Source organism: Vigna umbellata, chromosome 2 (genome assembly GCF_029865625.1).
Source record: "Vigna umbellata cultivar VRB3 chromosome 2, Vumbellata_1.0, whole genome shotgun sequence".
Classification (NCBI taxonomy): domain Eukaryota; kingdom Viridiplantae; phylum Streptophyta; class Magnoliopsida; order Fabales; family Fabaceae; genus Vigna; species Vigna umbellata.
The window spans coordinates 24,744,296-24,751,500 of record NC_142166.1 but is presented as its reverse complement, the minus strand read 5'-3'; positions in this window follow the sequence as shown (position 1 = coordinate 24,751,500).

The following is a 7,205-nucleotide window of genomic DNA, read 5'->3' as shown; positions in this document are numbered from 1 at the left end:
TCATGGATGACAGTGCGATATCAAAACGCATACTTCCCTGGTAGCAAGACACTTCACAACATCAAATTTACTTGTACAATGACTTATGCTTTCTTATGTGGTCTTAAAGCCCACTTCATTTCTTCATGGCATTTGTAGAGGCATTCACAAGCCTTGCCTTAGTGTCTAGTTGACTTTCTTCACAATTTAATCATCTTGAATGAATCAAAGTTTGCCTTTGCGCTTGAACCACCAGCATTTTTGGTGGAATGACCGATAGCCACTCCATGGTAATCACCTTTTGTGTATGATGTATCATGAGTCTTGAGGTATTGAGGCTTTAAAGGCTTCATGTAACAAGTAGAGACCAAGCCTTTTTATGCAGAGACTTGGAAGAAATGTTGCATAAGTCATATGGATAGGAGTGAAACTCATAGGCCTTTTCTCTTGATCAAACATTTTTCTACCTGACAGCTTGGTAGGAAGTTGAGTTTGGGTCTAGTCTCCCATTTTTCCTCAGGCTGTTTCAAAGGGTAGGCCAACGGTATTTGAGCAGTGGGATGTGATTGAGCTCTTTCTTCTCTCCTTATCCCAGGCTTAGACCAGACTTGTTCACATTTGTTGTTATGGTAGGACCTCGTGCGATCTTTTCAGTCTTCACACCAATTTCAATTCTTTCTTGGAGTATCCTCAAGTCTGCAAAGTTTGAGGAAACACTACTCACCATATGCTCATAGGAGGGTGATCGTAGAGTTTTTAAGAACATGACAACCATCTCCTTGTCACTCATAGGATACCCTACTTGAGCAGCAATCTCTTTCCACCTTTAGGCATACTTTTTGAACAATTTGGACTCCTTCACCAAGGTCTACAGTTGTAATCTAGCAGGTACCACATCCCTGATATATCTGTACTACCTCAAGAGAACATCCACCAAATCTCCCCAAGACTGGATGCACGAAGATTCAAGATGAGTGCCCCAGTTTGGTGCCATGCCAACCAAATTCTTGGAACAAATGAATTAGCAACTTCCCATCACATGCATGAACAAACATTTTCTTCCCATGTGTTATGAGATGAACCTTAAGACAAATGGTCTCTCCTTGTCATCTATACTTTCGGAGGTATCACCACTTGGGACTAAGCATAGCCCTACAATATTTTCAAACTTAAGGCTTCCTCCAACTTCCTGACTCTCGCCCTTTTCCAACATTTCCAATTTACGCCTCTCAGCCTCAAAATCCATTGGCGTAACAACATGAGGAGAAGATTTCAACTCGGGTTGCTTTGCCATTGTCTTGCTCACAACACTGGGCCGAATCATTTCGGTAAGGACCATGAAAGTGGTTGCCCTAAGCTTGTTTCCTCCTTCACTGTATTATTTTGGCCTTTTGAATGCAAAGTTGTCCCGAGTTCACTCCCAATGGTGTAGTGTAATTCGGAAGAGGACATATCGAGGGAAAATTGGTGCCCCTAAAACTCTTTGTTGTGGATGTGGTGTGGGAAAATCTCCCGGGTTTTGTAACGCATTCAAGACCTTTAGGATTCAGCTCATTTGCTCATTTGCTCATTTGCTCATTCAACTGTTGGACACCGACTTTCATCCCTTCTTGAACTTTCCTTTGGTTCTCCAAGATTTGATAACTGGTTCAAGTCCTTTAGGGTATCTTAGATGTTAAGCTGTATTTTAAAATATTTTTTTTTTTTTTTTTTTTTTTGCGAAACAAAATTAAGAAAATACAAAGGAAAAGAAAAAGAAAAGACAACATAGTTCAAATGCTCTAGTCAGAAATTATAAAGCTGTGAAAATATTGCCCCGGTGTAATTTGGAAATTAACATGAAACAAAGTCAATAAGGTGGTTCATCATTCAGAAATTCCCTGCAGCAATTGAGGAATGTTTCAATCCCCTTAAGCGGGTTGATGATTGACATTACAGACTCAGCATCAGCTAAGAACTTAGAGACGTTTTCAATGGCTTCGTCGGCAAGGGAAGCTAGTTGTGAGAGACCTATCATCCCATTCGCCCTTGTTCAACAATATGCCCCTTCATCTGAATTACCAATTCTTGATGCCTCTTTTTCTAAGCTCGATGACATTTCTTCTCCAGTTTTGCCACTGCTGCTTTCACAATGTTCATCCCTTGTGAAATTTCTTTTCACAATTTGGGTCAGGGGAGATTAACTTGAATGGCAACTGGATTGTCTTATCTCTTTCTAAGATCCATTGGCTAAGGGAATCTTCATCAAAACTCCATGATCTTGGGCCTTTCCTCGAAGCGAACAACATTGCCCCAAGCGTTCTTAACTTGATGAAGCATTTTAGCAAAAGTTCATTCCTCACAACATAAAATGGCCATGAAAGAAGATGAAGAAACCAAGAGGGAATAGGGAGTGTTCCCACGAGTCCTAGCATCCTTCCAAGCTCTCCTCTAAGTGAGATGCATCTCCAAAGAAACCAAAGACCGTAAGCCCTTCGTATTTCTGGATTAAATAGACACATCAGCAAAAGTTGCGCCCGTGGAAAAAACGAAAGCAGATGAGCGTTCACTGAAATTTGGACGAGCGTCCTATTCTCTGGCTTGGACGAACGTCCTAAATCTTGGACGAGCGCCCTCTTATCCCACTGGACGAGCGTCCTCTTCTACTGGCCGATCGTCCATTCAAAGAGTCCTGGACGAACGTCCTCTTGTCACGTCATCTGGACGAGCGTCTTTAAAACGAGCGTCCTCTTCTGCTTCACGACGAGCGTCGTCTTCAACACGAGCGTCCTCTTCTGCTCTAGGACGAGCGTCCATTTCTGCCTGGACGATCGTCCTCTCTAAGAGTCCTGGACGAACGTCCTCTTCTCACGCTTGGACGAACGTCCTAAATCTTGGACGAGCGCCCTCTTATCCCACTAGACGAGCGTCCCAATTCTGGACGAGCGTCCTTGGACGAGCGTTGGACGAGCGCTGGACGAGCATTCTGTTGGTGACGAGCGTCCACTTGCTGGACTAACGTGCTTCTGCTGGACCAACGTGGACGAGCGTCCCAATGGACGAACGTCTCAATTCTGAACGAGCGACTGGATTCTGGACGAGCGACCCAATTCTGGACGAGCGTCCTTGGACGAGCGTTGGACGAGCGCTGGACGAGCATTCTCTTGGTGACGAGCGTCCACTTGCTGGACTAACGTGCTTCTGCTAGACCAACGTGGACGAGCGTCCCAATGGACGAACGTCTCAATTCTGAACGAGCGACTGGATTCTGGACGAGCGTCCACTTGTACGAGCGTTCTGGACGAGCGGCCTGCAACGAGCGTCCTCTTCACCGACTGGACGAGCGTTCCTGGACGAGCGTCCCATTTCTGGACGAACGTGCAGACGAATGTGGACGAACGTCCTCTTCTGGACGAGCGCTGTGTTCGGCGAGCGTCCATGTGCGAGCGTTGGATGTCTGGACGAGCGTCCACTATCTGATCGAACGTTTTCTGCTGCACGAGCGTCCACTTTCATTGTCAACGGGTGTCCGCTCGCCATGAAACGAGCGTCCGCTCGCTAAGTGACGAGCGTCCTGCACGAGCTCCCTTTCTGAATGAGCGTTAACATGTCTGGACGAGCGTCTAGGACGAGCGTCCACTTGTGCGAGCGTTCTGGTCGAGCGACCACTCTTGCGACGAGCGTCCTGTGCTTCTTCTGCCGTTCGTCTCTATCAACGAGCGTCCGCGATACTTGTGTGCGCTCGCTATATGACGAGCGTCCATTCATTTGCCCCTTTCACATTTGGTTTATACTGCCATAGCTCAAACATGGGACAGGTGGCCTTTAAGGCGTCCTCAGTCACACGGGAGATGAACACAACATAACACTTTCCCTCCCTTCAACTCATAACAATGATTAAGGGTCCCATGAACTTCAGCCAGGATGGTAGCGACTGGATTCTCACAGCGCTCTTCGTATCCCACGAATGCATTTATAGCGGCATAGTCGACGAGGTTCTTGACATTTAGGCCTCCCTTACTTCAATGGCTATCCTTTCCTTTAAAATGTCTGAACTTGAACCCCCCTTGACTTCATATCTTATGTTAATTTCCATTTTATCTCAAAGACTTAGTCACAAACTTATAATTTCACGACTAGAACCAGTGATAAGACCATAAAAATACATGAGAAAAAGAAAGGAAAGAAAACAAAATGTATCAAAAGATGTAGTGATATGTACAAGTTATTGGATTTTATTAAGCAAAATTAGGGTTATAAGGCTGCACATATCTCCCTTTGTGCCCTAGATAAGGTTCAACGCTAAAGATTCAAGGTCAAGTATATGCAATTTCACAAGGATGGTCCCCTGAACCTAGAGGTCAATGGTCACTAGAGCTATGGCCCCCTTCATAGCATCTCCACAACAGTCGAGTAATCAACTAGGTGTGGAAACACATATGAAGAAAACAGACTCTAGCTGGAGTTCTCACGATAGCCAAACAGGAAGTACATCCCAGAGTGACACCGCTACACAACTCCTCTAATTCTAAGTTACGCTCAGACCCGGGTATAGGGCCCCACTCATGATATGCCGAAAGTGTGTGTGTGAAGGGAGGAAATTATGCACACCCAAACCCTCTCCTGCAAAACAACCAGAAAAATTCCCAGGCAGATATAAACATATTGTCTATCCTAGGGTTCAATATTCAACAATTATTGCAATTATTCTAAATATCAAGCATAGATAGAGAAAAGGGAAAGAAAAACACAAAGCAAAACCACATCGAATTCGCGCATCTAATTAAATGGCTCGACTCTCTAAAAGTCCCCAGCGGAGTCGCCATCTGTCGCAACCGGTATCGCGACGGGACGACGATCCAAAAAAGAAACGGGTTTTAAAAAGAGATTTGGAGTCGCCACCATAGTTTATTATGGAAAACTATGGAAAAACCTCAAAACGATAAAGCACGGTCCACGAAAACCATATTCTGGGTTCGGGAGTCGGTTACGCGTAGGGAAGGTGTTAGCACCCTACAACGCCTGCCCTAAGGCAGTACCTTTAACTAAATGCGCGAATATGATGTGGTTTTCAAAATGTTTAACTATCCCCTAAAATAAAATAAAAATAAACAAAATATATTTTTTAGTTTTTTGGGCCCGACAAGGATTGACCTTGCTCCTACGTATTCTCATTCAAAATGAGAAATCAGGGTTACGTAGTTCTAGCTTGAAATACTGTTTGTTTGTTTGAAAAGCAGATGTTTTTAATTTTTGGAGATTTTTATGTTTTTAATATTTTCGAGAAAAAGAAGGTAATGAGTACTAGGCCGACGCGAACGGTCGCACGAGTACTCATTCCTTTAAAATGATATTTAAATAATTTTAATTATTTTTGAAAAGAGAGATAACGATATTAAGCACTAGGCCGATGCGAACGATCACACGAGCACTCATACCGTTATTTACTTATTTAGGAAGACTTGAGAGTATTGAGTGCTAGGCTGATGCGGACGATCGCACGAGCACTCATACCGTTATTTACTTATTTAGGAAGATTTGAGAGTATTGAGTGCTAGGCTGATCCGGACGATCGCACGAGCACTCCTACCCTCGTTTAATATTACATAAATAAGAGAGAAAGGTATTGAACACTAGGACGATGCGAGCGATCACACGAGTGTTCAACCTTCAAAACATATTTTTGAAATTTTATTTAAGAAGAAGAAAAGGTTTTTAGCACAAGGACGACGCGAGCGGTCACACGTGTGCTTAACCTTCAAAACGTATACTTTTTGTAAATTTATTTAAGGAAGAAGAAGAGGTTTTTAGCACAAGGACGACGCGAGCGGTCACACGTGTGCTTAAACCTTTTCAAAATATTTTTATTTGATTTTTAACTTTTGTAAAAAGAAAGGGAAAAGATTTTCAGCACAAGGCCTACGCGAGCGGTCGCACGTGTGCTTAAACCTTTTCAAAATATTTTTTGTAATTTTTATGGAGAATGAAACAAACAAGTTTAACCGATATAAATAAAACAAAAGCGTGTGGACTATCATAAAGGGGTTACATACAGTAAAAACTAATAACCAAACAAATACTAATAAAAATAAAAGAACAAATGCATAAAAATAAAGCAACAGAACAACCCAATAAGAATAGGGGTGCAGAAATAAAAAACCAGGAGTGCAACTCGAGATTTCTTATCCAGGTCCCAAGATAGGGGTGCAGCAGTAAAGTTGGAGGTGCATCCTGAAATAATGTGCTCAAGCCCAATTCCTGTTTTTTTATTTTTGTTTGCAGAAACAAACTGGGCTTCGACCCAAATGAAAAGGGGTGCGAATGGAGATGCACGTGTGGCAGGAAGAGATGGGAAGCAAACCGCACCAGCCCAAGGCCTCTTAACCCTAATCAGAAACCCATTAGGGGTTCCTCCAACTTCATCTCATTTGTGTAGGCAGCCCTGAGACCCAGGGTCATCTCCTCTGAAGGAAAGAAAACAGAGACGCTCATCTCTGCCACCCACGGCCATGACTCAGCCTCCCCACAAACCGGCCACCGCTAACCGCGGTTCGCGGCGTCGTCAACGACGACAGACGCCACCGGAGCCATCGCCGGCCACAACACCACGTTCCCCTTCTTCTTCTTCTCTTCGCGCGTGAGGGAAAAGCGCTCCCATTCATCGCCGAACACCGCTTCCTCCGAAACCAGCCACTGCGCCCCCGAAACCAGCCACCGCGCCACCACCTCTTCCAGTCTTGGCGTCGGCGGCAACCCCAAGCGCCACCGGAACCGTTTCCAACCGCGGCGTCATCGGCCTTGGAGGCCGCCACCGATGGGCTCTCCTATTCTCCTTTCTCTATTTTCTGTTTTAGTGTTTGGGTTGTTGGGATGAATTTATGTGATGGGAAACATGGCTGAGGTTAGGAACCAAGTGAATTACTTGTTCTCTGTTTTTCAGGTGCTGAACAAATGAAAGATGAGTTGATGATGAGGAAGGTGTTTGTTCAAACTCACGGTTGCTATGGAGGCAAGGATGGTTCGAAGAGGAGGATGAGGATGGTCCGGCCAAATTGAAAAAGGATTGAAGGGTTCACAGTGGTTTAGTCACTTCTGGTTTTGTGATTTTCTTCTTGCAGGTTTGAGTGGATAAACGAAGATGCCTGGGAAGTGATGGCAGGGAGGTATGATTGATCTCGGGTGTTGGAGATGAAAAGGAAGAAGAAAGGGATGAGGATGATAGGTGCTGGCCGTGGGTGAGACCAAGG